Genomic DNA, 18,426 nt, shown 5'->3' with positions numbered 1-18,426 from the left:
CCGAGATCATGCTTCCTACCCTTTTTCTACCTTTCCCGAGTATTGGCCACTTCAATACTCAAGGTAGTATAACACTCATAATTCATCCCTTAAGCTATTCCTTAGCCTATCTAAGGTATCAAACCTAATTACACTTCCCTAAGTGCAACTCCTCTTTTTTATGATCACAATGCATGCTAATAATCTTATTTTTATAAATAACATCAATATTAAATAGATAGTAAACATAGATGCATTATTATTAAAGCAATACCCTATAAACCCTTCTAAAACAAATTTTATTTGCATTCAATTGTTTAAAACATGTAATGCATGCTAGATAATATTATCTACTAAAAAATAGCCAAACAAAGCAATAAGAAATATAAATTTCCCTATTACCTCAACCCTTTGGTACCAAAAGGGTTTCTCTTATACAAAATCAGACTTATCTTATTCCTTCACTTCTCAATAAGTTCTACCAATTATTTCCTACAACATATAAGTGATCCACATCACTTATCATGACAAATAGTATTAATGAAGACGATAACTCATGCCACACAACTTGAGTTAATGAGTCATAATCCATCTTAATAGTCCATATATTAAACCAACCATTCACATAGTATCACTTAACCACCAAAACCATTTATTAGCCATCACTAGACTAATTTCTAATTTATATAATTTTTAATCAATTAAAAACATTTACTTAGTGTCACCAACTTTCACCATTAGCCCTTATAATAAAAACCAAACCTTAATTTAAATCTTATTAGGCTCAAATAGGAAAATTATAACTAAATCAATAGACTTAAATTATTGAAGAGCAAAACTTAACCTCTTGGGGTTTGATTTGTGTCCAAAACACCTCTTTTCATCCAATTATCCACTCAAGAATAAAGCCTTTGGGATCAAAATCTAAAAATTTTCTCTTCCAAAAATTGAAGAAAATCAAGAGGAAAGGAAGAGAATTGAAGTAGGAAGTTTAACTATTGTGTAGCTGAGCTCACAACAGTCGTAAAGCCTCCCAGATCCAAACCTAACTTCCTCTCTTTCTCCTCTCTTCTTCCTCTCTCTCTCTCTCTCTCGTGCGTTCTTTGTTCTTTTCCTTTTCTATGTTCTGCGTTCAGTTTCTCTTCAAAAAAGCTGATATAATACTTTGGAAAAAATTACAAGAAAGGGCCCACATTTTTTATTATAGCACAAAAGCCCAAGTCAACTTTGGTAATTTTTTTCATAGTTAAAAATAAAATAAAACCTAACTTTTGCTTAGAAAAATTTAAACTCTGAATCTCTATCAAATTATTCTAAATTTTAATTTAATTATAAATATTTTATTTTATTTTTTAATAAATTCAAGTTTTAAAATTTTGGGATGTTACATATGTAACATCCTAAAACTTCAAATCTAAAAAAAATAGATTAATTAAGGAATAAATTAGTTAAATGGCTAATTGGATTTTTGAGTCATATTTGGCTCTAAATTGAGATAGGATGAAAGTCAGATCAAGTCGGGAGGCATTGGGGGGAGCAAAATCAAGTTGTTTCTCGCTACGTCGTGAGTCGTGGCTTGCGTGGGATGCACCACGGCACAGCAGGCAACTTAAATTTTCAGGAATCATAAAAAATTAACAGATTTTGGGGTGGAAAACCTAGAGTATAAAGGGGGCAACTTTGGGCACTATTAGGGCATCAATTTGGAACGATTTTAAAGATCATTTGAGTCTCCAAACTCTTGGGTAAGTTTCCTACCCTTTTCCTTTACCTTTTCATCTCATTTTCCATGGGATTTGGAAGAGTGAGAATTGGGTCTGATTGGATTAAGCCATGAGTCAATGTTTTGAAGGTTTCTATTGACTCTAAAGGTTTAATTTAGGTTTATTGATCTTGGATATGTGGTAATATGAAGCTACTTTGTTGTTTAGTGGAAGTTGGATCAAGCTTTATCTTGATCATGAGGTTTTGAAGTGTGTTAAGTTGAGATATTGAGTTTTATGTTGTCATAGAGCAGAAAGAGGCTTAAAGGGATTGTGTGAGAAAATTGTAATCTTAACAAGCCTCTTTGTTGGGAATATGAGTGAAAAGTGGGAGAATTGGGAGGTTATTGATAGCTAATAGTGCTTGTGTTAATTAAAAATTAACATATAGTACTTGTTGTAGATTGTGGTGTGGGAAGATTTACCTTGACACAAGAAGAAATTTAGTACCACGGGTAACCCTTTTAGTAACAAAAGGGTTGAGGTAACTAGATAATTTGCATTGTTTATTACCTTGTATAAGTTATTTTCAAGTGCTTTTTTATGATTATTGCGTATATATGTATAAATTCACTAAAGGTTAACTATTTTAGAAAAAGTGGAGTATTGGTTTGTAAAATTTTATATTTTTAAAGTAAATGGTAAGATTTTATTATATTTGTTTAGAAAGTTGTTTATGCATGGTCAAGTGGAGATATGTAGTGAAATGTGGCATATTAGAGGGTGGGAGGTCACCCTAGTGGAGATATGCTAGTACCTCAGGACGCTGGTGCAACATTTACTCTCGTTAGTGCCCGAAAATGGGTGCGGTGTTGGAGACTTACTCTTCTTAGTACCCAAAAGGTGCGGAGTTAGAGACTATGCTCCTTAGCATCTGTAGGATGCGGTGTTGGAGTAACGACACCCTAATTACTTGTAATAGGGAGAAACAGTAGTCCGGAAGTGGTTTAGGACACCTTGGCCGGATAGTCCTACCATGGATAGTGAGCTTGGGGACCATACATATGGTTTGGTTCTGTGAAATAGCCTACTGGTTCGGTCGGGAGTATTGGAGGACCGAATGGTTAAGGATTATGCATGCAAATTTGTGGTGATATTATATGATGTGATTATGTTACTTATTTTAATGCTTGTTTATAACTTGGCTTGTTAATCAATAATGTAGATTATTTTAGTTACTAAGATTTTTATCTCACCCCATGGTTAACATTTTACAGGTGCTACCAGTGAGACTGAGCCAGGGAGGGAATTGGGCAGGCACTGGCATATCTGCTACACTCTTTGTAAGCTTAATTTTGGTTTGAGTGGTGTATATAAACTTGTTATATAATATTATATGTTGCCAACTAGGAATGTATATCATTTTGATTGGTTGCACTTGTTTCATACTATGTTATCGTGTATTTTAGCCTAATATTGTATATGAGGTGAATATGTGGTAATTTTTATGGTGATGGGCTAAAATACTAATACAAGTGCAAAGGATGTTTATCTATATAGTAATAATGTATTGGTAGTGTATTATGTGACAATAGAGGCCAAATAGTGCTTGTAGTATTAATTGTGTATTTTGGCCATATTGGGCAAAATGGCCATTGAGTGGCTAAATTTTGTGTTTGGTATGTTTTTATGTGTTTGATTGGTCATTCAAGTATATTTTGGTCTATTGGATTTGGTTCAAGCCTCACAATGGGATAATGGTATAAGTTATGAGTTTTGGGTACTTGGATGGTTGAAAATTTCTTTAAAAAACTAACTTTTGTATCCGACTGTTTAAAATTTTCATACAGTGTTAGATCATAACAAAACTTGTACCATTAGTCAATAAGCTTCACGTAGGCACTTGAATCACTCCAATCGGACATCGGATGTGAAAATGGCGCGCGTTCAAACTTCATCCAGAAAAGCTGTCATGACAGCATTACTGTCATGGACAGGTACATCCTGGTGCATTTTGCGCAAGCCATGATGCACGGTATAGTAAGAAAACATGGCATTCTGTGCCATAAGCTATGGCGCACGAACCACGAGCCGCAGCCCATGAACCAAAACACTCAAAAATGACATTTTTGGCCCTGTTTTGAAGTAATTTGCTTCCCAGAACTTTTCCATGCTTCCAAAGCCTATATAAATCATTAAGTTTGAGCTCAAACTATCAATTTAAAGAATTTTTATGGGATCCTAAATATTCCTCAATTATTTTTAAAAGATTATTAGTTTTAACCCTTATATGGATAATGTGAGCTTAGGAGCAATCTTTGCTCCTAATTATGATTGTTTGTTGTGATTGTGTGGTGAATTTTGGTAATGTCAAGGTGGACATTACAACATAGGCTCTCCTAGATCAACCACTTACTAACCTGAGCATACTTTCAGTGGTAGAAACACCCAGCGAAAGGTAATCTAACTCACCTATAGACTATAATTTCTCTCTTCACACATTTGTGATAAAGGCATCGTTGACTCCTAACTACACCTTAATAGGCACTAGGGAGTTGCCAAACTGCCCGAATGTCTCATGATAACAGTCCCATAATATGCTGTATCAAATTACTTATATTACCAGCCTATATAATGTTGAATCGAATGGTCTACAGTACTAGCCCAACTATATGGATTTTTCACTCACTTCTCCACACACACATCTCCACATACCTTGGGTAAACTCTCACCCTCTATGATCATGCTCTTTTCATAATTTCTACTACTCATTCACATTTCTACATTATATAATATCATATTATAGATATAAATATATCAATTGAAATTAGTAACCTTTCAGATTTCACCTCACAAACTAATGTTTATACTAAAACCATTTTCAATAACAAATCATGTATAAAACTCATAAAATGATAATTTGTCATTTTGCATTTACTTTTATACAGTTATAATAGTTAATAAACATAATAAACTATATCATTATCTCAACCCTCCTGTCTGATAGAAAGGTTTACCCATGTAACTTCCTTACTCGAATCTCTTTCCGTTTATCTACTCGTCATATGATAGAATTTACACAAAATTGGCATTCAAAGTCAATTTCACTATTGATAAAAAGTGTCAATTATCATAATTAAGTACCTAATCGCTATAAGTTTCACAATTTACACTCGATTATGCACATTACTACTGATTACCCCTCACTATATGCTTTAATCTCAACTAGCCAACTTTCTCTCACTACTCTTTCTCTAGATTGGGACAAATCATGCCTATAGCTTCAAAACTTTATCATTCTGACCCAAACTTTTCACAAAGTACTAGTTTAGTTTCAAAGAACTTTTCTGTTACTATAGGGTAAGAAATCAACTCCTTAGAACTCCTAAATTCAATTTCTCACTAGTTAAAACTAAGAGAAAATAGGGTAGAATCAAAGGTTAAGGCATTACATAACTTACTCGATAAGTAATAGGTCAGAAACACCATCCTTGCTCCTAATTTTGCTTGCCCCAACACATCCCCCACTCTTCTCCACACCAGAACTCTTCTCTAATGTTTCTCCCTTCTATTTCATGAGCTAGACATGTCCCTATTAATCAAAGTTTTGCACTATACGTCACAGCGTGTGGCATAGTAAGGGAAATCCTCATTATGCTCACACGATTTGCTTCAGGATTCTGATCTTTCACTCATATCTATTCACATAACATCCCAATGGATCAAAATGACACTTTACTATGAAGAATCCTAATCCCACATTAAATCACTAATTCATCCGCTAATCAGTCATTAACGCAGGATTAGAAATTCGGTATGTTACAAATGCCTATGACCTCTCTTGCCATCTCCCCTGCTCAATCAATATCAAAAACTTTTTAAAGGAAGAAATCTATCCCCAAATATAGACAAACTAGACCTTCCTTTCACCAAACTTTGAGGAACCCATCATTGAAGCACCTGAGGATCAAGGACCTGAAGATCAGCCTTAACACCATCAAGCTCCTATACCTCCTGAAGGACAAGTTGAAGATGCTGATCAAGAATTGTCTCCTTCCTCTCCTCGAGCTACTGATAGCTCAATAGAAGTATTGGATCCCATTCTACCTATGGATCTAAATGATTCTTCTACTTGGGCAATAGTTCTGTCTATTCCTTCCTTTAATCCAAATTCTCTGTCTAATAGAGAAATCTTGGAAGCTAATCTCAGATATCAAGTTTCCAAATTCTGAATCCAAATTCTCTCTCTTGAGAAGGCCTGCATCTTTTGATGATGCCAAAAAGACAGAAGAAATGTGTAGAAAGATAGGCTAGGCTTAAAAGGGAGTTTTATATATTTTAAACCTCTATTTAGTACTTTTTCATTGATGATTTGGACTGTAATATTTTTGTTATCAATGAAACTTTCTTATTTTTCATTCATATGTTCAATCTCTTTATTTCAAGATGAATAATTCTGCACTTTTATCTTTTAATTCTCTTATATCAGTTTAAAGGGGAGTTTTATATTAAACAGAACTAAGAACCTTGATCTTGAGGTTTTGTCATCATAAAAAAGGGGGAGATTATTGGATCATGTATTTTGATGATTACAAAACTAAGAGAAGAGATATTTATTATGTGTGCAGATATAAAGAATCAAGGATGAAGACAAAACCACAAGAGCATGAAGAATCAAGAGAAGATGAAGAAGTTTATGATAAGTAATTTAAATTCTCTTAGATTCAATGTAAAAACTTAGAGAGCTTAATCACTTTTCTTAATCACTAAATGAATGCATCATGTGCCTGTTTTATATGCATTAAGACTCATCTAAGTATGTTAAAACTTACAAACAATGTCCTTCTTTCGCATGGTTTTTCATAGAAAAGGTTTGCATAGTGAAGAGGCAGAATCACGCCTGATTCTACAAGTCACTCATGACTTTTTGCATGTTATGTATACTGACAGCTAAATCATACGAGTGTGAAGAAGTGCTTCATGTGCGATTAAGAATTTGTGTTATATGTTGCTTTAAGCTTAATCTTTGCATGCAAAACCACGCGTGAAAGGCTTTTTTGTTCACACAAGTTTTAACATTTGTGCTTCATTATATTATGACAAAGTACAAAACCATGTGTGAGATTGACGATAGCCATGCATGATTTATCACTTTGTTTTATTGAGTCTTAAATCTTCTCAAGTCAAGCTAAAATTGACACATGTATGATCATTGATTCACAAATCCATATCTCTTGATCATGCAAAATTTTACTTGAGTTATGCTTTGTTCTAGGTGTGAATATGCATCAAATAAGTTTATGCATTAATGCTTGCAATTTCACGCGTGATATCATTCTAATTCCACACGATTTTTGATGACATAGAATAGCTTTGGCATTTTGCCAGCCATTTCACACATGAGAGAGTAGAGTTTCCATGCATGATTTATTACACAGAACTAGTGATAGTTCATTATGTACAAAACCATGCATGAGAGCAAATGGTGCACTCGTAAGTTTTAGCACTCTGATATGTTAGTATATTCATAAGTGCAAAATCACGCAAGAGAGCAATATGGTACCATGCGAGTTTTAGCACCTAGAATTGAATGCATATTCTTAAGTACTAAACCACACAAGAAAGCAATGAGGTACCACATGTGATTAGGCACATAGAAGTGAATGGTTATTCAGAAGTGTAAAACCACGAGTGAGAGGACAAGATGTTCACGCCTGATTTGTCACATTCAGTTTTGTGAAACTTCTTTAGTGCAAAATCATGCATGATTATACTAGTTACTCACAAGAGAATGCACCAATAGATAGAATCACTATATCAATAGTCTGTCAACTTTTAAAAACTATATAAGTGATTCATTTTGGACTAAAGTAAGAACTAATGATCCTTGAGCGAACAAATTATCATTTGTACATTTAAAGATCTTTCAAATCGTGATTTTACTCATTGCATTCATTCATTATTCTTGAAAAGAATTGTGAAAAGCTCTTGAAGGTTTATCTTTTTTTAGTAAAAAGATTTTACTATCTTCTCAGAAATCTTGAAAAGGGATTTTTCAAGTGTTGTAACAACTTACTGGATTGTAGCAAGGTGTGCTAACTGAATCAAGAAAAGGTTAGTCTTGAGAGTTATATTGTGGTGGTAAGCACCTATTGAAGCTTGTGTTTTTAGTTGAAAATCTCAAATGTGATCTTGGAGATTAGATGTAGGCCAAGTTTGTGGCTAAACTAATATAAATCTTGAGTGTGTCATCTTCTTTCTTCACTCTTTAACTCTTCACTCTTTTCAAGTTTTTAAAAGTTTTAAGTATCACCCAATTCACCCCCTCTTGGGTGCCAACCTATCTTAACAAAGTAAATATTTTAACTAGTAATTATATGAAATTAACAAATAACTTTACATGTTTAACAATTACAATAATTGAGTTAACAAGTTATTAAATAGTGCTATGAAATTAACATATAAAGTAAATATATTAATATAATAACAACAAGCCTTTATCCCACTAGGTGAGGTCGGCTACATGGATTACAAGACGCCATTGTGCTCTATCATTTATCAAGCTTTTAAGAATATTATTAATTAAGAGATCACATTCAATAACTTCTAAGAGTGTTCTCTTAGGCCTTCCTCTACCTCTCTTAATCGGACTCAAAGTTATATGTTTCACTCTTCTCACTGGTGCCTCCCTTGGTCTTCTTTGTACATGCCCAAACCATCTCAACCAATTTTCTACCATTTTTTCCTCAATAGGTGCCACCCTCACTTTTTCGCGTACATGCCCATTTCGAATTTTATCTTTACGTGTATGTCCGCACATTCATCGTAACATTCTCATCTCTGCTACTCCAACTTTATGCTCTTGCTATCCCGTTAGAGCCCAACATTCACTACTATATAACATTGCCGATCTGATAGCAGTGTGATAAAACTTTCCTTTAAGTTTATTAGGCACCTTACGGTCGCAAATAACTCCTTTAGCTTTTCTCCAATTAAACCACCCAGCTTGAATTTTATGTGAAATATCTCCACTGATTTCACCATCATTTTGAATAATGGCTCCCAAATATCTAAACTTTTCCACTTGAGGTATAATTTGATCTCCCAATTTTACTTCCAATTTATTGTCGAATAGTCCTTTACCAAATTTACAATATAAATATTTCGTCTTACTTCTACTCAGATGAAAACCTTTCGACTCCAATGTCCTCCTCTATAACTCAAGTTTACAATTAAGCTCTTCTCTTGTCTCAGCTATAATAACTATATCATCTGCGAAGAGCATACATTTTAGAATTTCCCCTTGAATATGTTCTGTCAAAACATTTAAGATCAAGTTGAATAAATATGGACTCAGAGATGATCCCTGATGTAGTCCAATCTTTATAAAAAAATCCTTTGTTTGACCACTAGGCATTCTTATACTAGTTTTTACCCCCTCATACATATCTTTTATGGCTTTAATATAAGCAATCCGTACTCCCTTTTTTTTCTAACGCTTTCCAAAGCACTTCTCTTGGTATACGATCATAAACTTTTTCCAAATCAATAAAAACCATGTGTAGATCTTTATCTTTATAACGATACTTTTTCATTAATCCCCTTAGGAGATAAATCGCCTTTGTAGTTGATCTACCTGGCATAAAACCAAACTGATTCTCAGAAATACTTGTCTCTAATCTCAACCTGTGTTCAATTACTTTCTCCCACAATTTTATTGTGTGGCTCATGAGCTTAATCCTTTTATAGTTAGTACAATTCTGAATATCTCCTTTATTTTTATAAATAGGAATTAATGTACTTCTCCTCCACTCATCAGGCATTTTTTTGGATCGTAAAATCACATTAAATAACTTAGTTAACCATCTCACCCCTTCTTCACCTAAACATTTTCATGCTTCGGTAGATATACAATCAGGTCCGTTGGCTCTACCATTTGTCATTTTCTTAAGAGCTTCCTTTATCTCCTTATCACATATTATTCGATAGAATGACAAATTTTGTTCTCCTTCACCAGTTACTAAATTCTCCAAGTTACTAGATGAACCCTCTCCATCATTGAAAAGTTTAGAAAAGTAAGTCTCCCATCTATTTTTAATTTCATCATCTGTAGCTAAAGTTCTTCCCTCTTCATCCTTAATACACCTTACCTATTCTAGATCTCTTGATTTTCTTTCCCTACTCTTGGCAATCTTATAAATATTTCGCTCTCCTTCCTTCGTCTCAAGGCTCTTATAAAATTCTTCAAAAGCTTTAGAACGAGCTTCACCCACAGCTCTCTTAGTTTCCTTCTTAGTCATACGGTACCTCTCTCAATTTTCCTCATTGTTACACAAATGTATGGCTTTAAAACAGTTCTTCTTATACTTGATTTTATCTTGTACACTATTATTCCACCACCAAGACTCCTTATCTCTCAGACCAGAACCTTTTAATTCTCCTAAAACTACTTTTGCAATCTCCCGTATCTTTTTAGCCATATCCTCCCACATGATATTAGCACTTCCCTGAGATTCCCAAATTCCTTTATCCCAAAGATTTCGCTTGAAAATATCTTGCTTCTCACCTTTTAATTGCCACAACCTAATCCTTGGTGCTACTACTTATCGACGTTTTTGGATTTTACACATAATACACACATTAAGGACTAGGACCCTATGTTGTGTCGATAAAGTAAATATGTTAATAAGTAACTATAATGAATTACCAAAAAAAATTACATGTTTAATAAGTACTCATTTCGTTAAAAATGTAAGGCATTTTTTGAAGAGTTGGATGTTTAAAAATGTAAGGCATTTGTAGTCTTTTAAGGTGTAATGTATTGCCCGGATCATGATCTCTCCGAAAAGAAAAATCAATAAATGTTGGAGTCGTCATCAAAATTTTAAAAGGATAATTTTGCAAACATTTTTTTAAAAAAAATAAAATGGTTTACAAAAACCAAAATAGGGTTAGGGAGTCGGTTGTGCATGAAAAAGATGTTAGACATCCCACATCAACTGTTTGTGAGAACGTTTATCCTAAGTTGACTAAAAAAAATTAATATGGTCTTAAATGAAATGTAATTATCCTTAATAAAAAACAATAAAAAGGAAATAAGAAGAAAATTAAAATTAAATCAAGAAAAAATTATTTATTTACATGTTAGACTTGACTTAGAATAAAACCTTAGGGCCTACGTACCCCTTCAAGGGATTAAAACCCATGTAGTTTGAGAGTAAAAATATGTGTCACTTTGTTGGTGACTTTTAGAAGAAAGATATTTTTTTGAAAATAATTTATTCATTGAGTTTGTATCTTTTAATTTATAAAAGTGAATTCTTTCATTATTTGTCAAAAGATTTTGGAAGAAAAATTTGAGATTGAAATTCTTATGAAGATTCTAAAAATTTCACACGAAAATTAATTGTTTATGCTTGCAAAGGTTCTAAAAACCTCACACGGCATAGAAACATTTTCATTTTTATAAAAAAAAACCTTTTTATTTTTATTTTCGAAAACTAAGTTCAACCCAGCCTACAAGAAAACCTGCGTACCTGAAGAGATAGCACCTAACAAATTCGAATAGCAATCTTAGCATTGGAATTCCTCCATCTCTGTCTTTTCTCATGCGTCCAGTAGGAACCCACACCAATGAAGAGAAGGCATGTACATTCATTCCACCATCTTAAATTAATCACATGATGCAAGCATACTTTAATTTTTAATATGGTTAGTTGTTTAAGTACCAATAGAGGGATAGCATTAACGCAACGGGGAGTAACTATGTCAATAGCTATTGACGGTGCTATTTGGAAAAGAAAACGGAGAAGATCAAACCTCATGAGCAAAGATGGAGCATATTAAATAATGGTATATAGACATGGCAAATCAAATGAGGTGATCTAAAACCAAATGATACAAATAATTAGTTGGATAAATAAATAAATCCCATTCATTTGAGTCTTACCCTTTAGCCATTAATATTGAGATTCATATAGGTGAACATATAGGCTTTCATTAGAACATTTTGGAATAATAATGAATGGGATCTAAAAGAGAAGTAAGATGAAGAAAATAGAGTACACAATTTCACCCTATTTGAAGCACTCCTAACCATTCCCATACCTATATGTTGTCATGAAAAAAGATGATCGGAATAGATAAAATTCTCTACCTCTTAAATAAACTCTCACCTTTCTCTACCACTCTCCCGCTCTTGATTTCCACCCCTTTTTCTTTTTTCCTCCACCTTTTTATAGATGAAAAGTAGGGCTTCTAGCTTTAATGGTTGAATCCTATCAAATCATAATTTATAATTAATTTTATTTAATTTTCATCATTTCAAATCAAGGCACAAATTTGGGGATTGGATTTTCATTTGACTTTTCCTACTTGAAGACTCATATCAAGGCACAAATTTAGAAATTTTTTCATTTAATTTTTATTTATTAATTTTATTTTTATTATTTTATTAAAAAAAGGCTTTTCAATTTATTTATTTATTCATTTATTTCTATGGGAGCTCGGATAAAATGGGGTGTTTACATGTAATCGTTACCCTTTTTTTTTTCCTTCAAAAGTGCCCTTATTGGATAGGTCACTTTATATTTTTTTATGATATAAATAGGAATAAATATAAAAAAATAGGATTAATTTAAAGATAAGTAACTACTTTATTGAGGGTGAGATTCTATTAAAAATGTTTTATATTTTTTTTAACGGATAGAGTAAGAAATTAACATATAAAGTAAATATTGTAATAAGTAACTATAATAATGAATTACCAAAAACCATTACGTGTTTAACAAGTAATTGAGTTAACATGTAAAAATTTTAATAAATAACTATAGGTGATTAATAGGTAAAAGTCAATAATTTTATTTCTATCATTTTGTCTTCCATTTAATTTCAGTTTAAGTTCAAATTCTTGCAATAATATTTCAAATTTATTTGGAGCTTATTTGTAATGATGTCATATCCTTAATCTTTAAATGAAATTCTCCCTAGTTTTTACTTGTCAAATATTTGTTGTTTAAATAGGGAAGAACAACAACACAAAAAATTATTGCTTATTCATATTTTGCAACAATTTTATATTGCACAATACTTTTAAAATTGTTGCAAAATAAAATGTTGTAATGTACATATTTGAAGATGATCCCTTAGCACGCATTGTTTTTTTTTTTTGGTAAATACACAATATTATTTTGATCCTTCTCATAATTCTGGTTTCAAGCAAGGTACTGAAAATCAGACCGATCTTTAAACTTGTCAAGGCCAATTCAAAGGTTAGTTTCAACTAAGGGTCAAAACAGAGTCAGACCGGTCACAATTAAAAAATATTTTTTAAATTGTATACAATAAAAATAAAAACAAATACAATAATCATTAAAAAATATTCACCCATAACCATACACATAACATACATATGCTAGGTAATTAATTATTTATACATTCATGATGTTATTTTAAATCATAAATATAGATACACATAATATTAAATAATTTTTTTTAAATTATCTGGAAATAATAAATGGATATTTATAGGATTAAAGTAAATAAATAAAATAAATAGAAATGCATTTTAAAAGATAACAAAAAGGGGTTTAAAAAATAAGCTGAAATGATAATAATAATGTATATTTACGGCAATGCTTGAAATTTGAATTCTCGGGAGTGAGAAATCAGAAGTGGGAATAAATGAACAATCCTTCATTCACCCCAACTGAAGCCACTTTTTCTATTTTTTTAATCTTCAGAGTCTGCAACTTTTCATTTCGACTTTTGCTATTTCACCATCTCGTCGCCGACCGCTAAGTTCTTCTCTCCTTCTCCGGCTGTGTTATTTTCTTTTCTCGTTCTCAACATTCTGTGCAGGTCAAGATTTTTCCAAGCATTCTCCTTTAGTCGTGAAGCAGTAAAAAATAACTCGCGATTGCAAGTCATCTCCTGATAATCTTTGGGCTTTTTTTCTCTTGCTTCTTTCTTTTTCATTGTATTTTTTTCCTCTTCTTTTCTCATGTACTTCTTTCTTCTTCATCTTTAATCTCCGATGGCTATATGTCCTTTTATTTCTCTCTGTTTTTTTTTTTAATCTAGATCTCCATTGTTTTAAACTTTCTTGACCTTTCTCTATTTTTTTTCCTTTCATTTTGCCAACCCGGCAACCTAGCAACCTATCGAGTTAGTAGGTTATCTTAGGTTGAATTCAGGTTGGCTGGGTTGAAATAGGTCAGTATCAAATTGGTTTAAGCAGAAAACTAAACTAGAAAAAAGGCTAGTTTATCAGTTAAATTGACCAGCTTGGTCCGGTTTTCTATTCAATGTTTTCAAGCTATTAGAATCCAATACTTTATTTTACAATATTTGGGTTAACATGAAAAATTCGTTTTCCATGTGAAAGGAATATATGTCACAATTAAATATCATAAAAAAATAGCAAAAATTTCTCATGGCATGGCTGTTGTAGAGAATTTTTCTTTATCATGGAGATTTTATGATATTCAATTTAAATTTCCCAAAATTTTTCATACAACATAGAGCAAAAAATTCAATAAGATATTTGTTGATTTAAACTTTAAGTTGTATGTTATAAAGTACTGGTAAAACTAGACCTAATTCTTGTAAGTTCAATAATTAGCTTTTAAAACATTATTTTAACCAAGGTTGAAAAAAGTTGGTTATCTTTTTAAAGAAGAATTCACTGGTCATGTTGCTTTTATAGAATTTTAACCAATTAAAACTTAGTCATAAGAAATGAATAATAATTAATACTTAATTTTAATTATAATTTATTTTTATATATAAAAATTTGATTTGACAAATAGGCAAGATTTAATGTTATATGTTGTGTTTTCAAAGCTTATAAAAATATCCAAACACATGTTCTCTTACCCTCTCCTTGCACCTGTGATCCAAATTCTTGTTTTTCACTTGCGTTGCAATGCCCACGTGAATGATAAAAAAACTTATGGCTATGAGATTATTTTTTTCAAATCAAAGATTATATAATTTATAAAATATTTATTTTAATGTTTTTAAAAAATATTTTTATTTAGTTAACTTATTGTTCAAAAATATATAATTGCTCAATATTAGGATAGAATTTTAAACTTATTTTTTATACAACATTTTCTTAAAACTTTTAAAAATAATACAATTTGACCTTTACAGAGAACAAAAGTTAGCTTTTATTGTTAATTGATCAGAAAATAATAAAAAAATTTAAAAATTAATGAAAATGACAAAAAAAATATAAAGAACTCAAAAATTATAGATAAAGATTACAAAAAATTAGATCTAATTAAAACTTTAAATTGTTTGGTCAAACTAGACCCAATTCTTGTAAGTTCAATAGCTGGCTTTTAAAACATTCTTTTAACCAAGGTTGAAAAAAAGTTGGCTATCTTTTCAAAGAAGAATTCAGTAGTCATGTTGCTTTTATAAGATTTTAACCAATTAAAACTTAGTCATAAGAAATGAATAATAATTAATACTTAATTTTAATTATAATTTATTTTTATATATAAAAATTTGATTTGACAAATAGACAAGATTTAATGTTATATGTCGTGTTTTCAAAGCTTATAAAAATGTCCAAAACACGTGTTCGCTTAACCTCTCCTTGCACCTGTGATCCAAATTCTTGTTTTTCACTTGCGCTGCAATGCCCACGTGAATGATAAAAAAACTTATGGCTATGAGATTATTTTTTTAAATCAAAGATTATATAATTTATAAAATATTTATTTTAATGTTTTTAAAAATATTTTTATTTAGTTAACTTATTGTTCAAAAATATATAATTGCTCAATATTAGGATAGAATTCTAAACTTATTTTTTATACAATATTTTCTTAAAATTTTTGAAAATAATATAATTTGACTCTTACAGAGAACAAAAGTTAGCTTTTATTGTTAATTGATCAGAAAATAATAAAAAAAATTTAAAAATTAATGAAAATGACAAAAAAAATATAAAGAACTCAAAAATTATAGATAAAGATTCAAAAACTTACAGAAAATGATGAAAAAATTTTATCAGACCTTTTTATAATTTTTTAAATCTTTTTTTATTATTTTCTAGTCAACTAATGGTCAAAATTTATTTTTATTAATGATATGTTGCCATATTGTATCATTTCAAAAGTTGAAAAGGAATATTGTACAAAAAATAAATTTAGGGTCCTCGACGGGCTGACACTCTAAACTTATAATTTATATATCAATTTACTTTTTTTACCCTATATTATTTTGTATATTGTACTTCCTCTATTTCTTTTTATAAAGAATTATATAGTATAATTCTTATTAGCATGTCCAATCTAGCTCTTAATCAATTTATAAGAAATCATTATTCAGTTCTTATACATAATAATTTTATTTTATAAATAGACAAAAGAGTTAATATTAATTAGCTTTAAACTATTGATTAAGAATTGTATGAAATTCTAAACTTATTTTTGTGCCATGTTGATTAGAAAATGACAGAAAATAACTTTAAAAATTACAAAAAAGAACTAAAAGTACAGTAAAAGTCTCAAAAATTATAAATAAGGATCAAAAAAATTACATAAAAAGATCAAGAAAATTTTATTGATCTTAATTTTAAGTTTTAAGATCTTTTTTATTCAAATAATGGTAAAAGTTTACTTTTATTAATATCAGGAGTCATATTATATTATTTTTAAAAATTAAAAAAATATTATCAAAATGAGTTTAGAATATTAAATATTTTTTTGTCTAATAATTTATGAACCAACCTGTTTCTTTACTTTAAAGTAAATAAATATTAGAAGTGATGTATAAATTAAATTTTGCCATTTTAATGATAACTGCTGCTTTCAACAAATACAAAAATAGAAAGTATTGGACGCATATATTGGCTAAGTTAAGATTATATGTTGTTTTCTTTTTATATTTTTACAAATGTCTTGTCACTCACGTTTTTCATTGATGTAGTTGTACTTTTGCCCAGACTTCTCATTTATGCAATAGTACGATGGTCAGAGGCAATTTAAGAAGTTTTATGTTGGTTGTTTCTATTTCCTTTTTTAATTCAGAAAGACTATTTTATGGCTTAATTTTTCATCTTTCTTATTTCTTTTCCATTAAAATTAAGTGAAAGATATTTTTTAAAAATTTTATTTCATCTTTTATGTAAGACATATTATAAGATTTAATAACCAAATATTAATTAGTTATTTTCAAAAATATCCACACATTCAATTGGTTCATTTAGGTACTATAAAAAAATTATTTATAGTATCACCCTTCTCACAACAAATGTTTATAAATCTAATTACATATTTTTACAGGATAAAGAGTAGGCTCTAGTACAAATAATAAAAATTATGTTCTTGATATTAAAGATAAATGGTAGATTTTTTTCAACTAATTGCTATATGCACAAGTGTTAGGATTAAATCTCTAATCACTTCTTTAAGTGATTAGAGCACCTATTGGTCACAATAATTTTAGTTGGCATGTATCTAACTACATTATTAGCATGATTTGAATGGTGAAACTGAGACGCAACATAATAATTTTCTGTAAAATGTAAATATTGCTAATATTATTCATATGCAGTATAAATATAATATAACTTTCACCTTGTTTTTAGAGGAAATAATATAGTTTTCACTTTGGCTTCATTAACTCTTAATGTTTTTTTTTTTTTTAGAGGAAATAATATAACGTTCACTCTGGCTTCATGAACTCTCATATCTTTAGCTTGCGTATCATTGACAGACAAAATCATAACTGCCTTTGGGTACAATTAACTTAAATAATTATAATTTTTTATTTAGTTTATTAATATTATTGCACAAAATATTATTCATACTCACACTACTTCTACTCCTTCTGGCTTCTCTCACCTCACTTCAGTCGCAGTTCACTGAGCTCTCGTCTTCAGTCTCCAGCTCACCTCCCCAGACCCAGTCCTGCGTGACCGTCGTCCTTGGCTACCGTCCTTGACTGTGAGTACTCTTCTTCTTCCTTTGTCTCCTCGTTGCCTCCACCTTTGTCCACCTCTAGCATCTTCTTTTTCTTCTTCTTTGCCAATCAATCTTCAAGCTACTGTCTTCTTCTCCCTTCCTAGGTCCCATCGTCTTACTCGCATATCTAATTTTTTTCTACAAAGAATAAAAAATTATATACGAATGAAAAGTATACTTTTTTAAAATGAGCAGGCGGTGACAATTATGTCTTTTATTATGTTTAGATTTTCCATTTTCTTGTTAGTTCACTTCTTACTAAACAAGTGATCCCGATTCATGTGAATTTGAAGACTCACCTACGTTAGGTCATGCAAGCCTACTCCTCCATCATTTAAAATAATAACCAATGATAAATTACTAGGTGTACTGGCAAGTATATATAAAACCATAATTGTCTTATCTGAACTTGCCAATCTCATCCACATAATATTATTTTTGATCCTTCTAATAACCCCTCCTTTAAGTTCAAGCTATCAGGATCCTAAGTTTGACACTTTATTCTATAATGCCTGGATTATTAACATGGAAAATATTCCCTTGTAAAAGGAATATATGTCATAATTAAATATCACAAAAAGAAAATAGCAAAAAATTCTCAACGCATGACTATTGGAGATAATTTCTCTTTTTCAAGGGGTTTTTATGGCATTCATGTTTTACAGAATTTTTTCACGCAAAAGAACACAGAAATCTCATGAGATAGCTATATGAAAGGACAAAAGCACACAGAACTTTACACACACACACACACACACACACAA

The 18,426-nt window shown here is 30.7% G+C and overlaps 1 pseudogene; it reads right to left on the bottom strand.

Annotated features, from left to right (window-relative positions):
• The window catches only part of LOC129320404 (disease resistance protein RFL1-like), a 34,756-nt pseudogene extending 17,051 nt beyond the window's left edge, over positions 1 to 17,705 (bottom strand).
• Between the last annotated feature and the right edge of the window lie 721 nt (positions 17,706 to 18,426).

Source organism: Prosopis cineraria, unplaced genomic scaffold, assembly GCF_029017545.1.
Source record: "Prosopis cineraria cultivar Desert tree isolate PC_DT_omini unplaced genomic scaffold, ASM2901754v1 PC9, whole genome shotgun sequence".
NCBI lineage: Eukaryota > Viridiplantae > Streptophyta > Magnoliopsida > Fabales > Fabaceae > Prosopis > Prosopis cineraria.
This window is presented reverse-complemented; position numbering and strand designations above follow the sequence as displayed.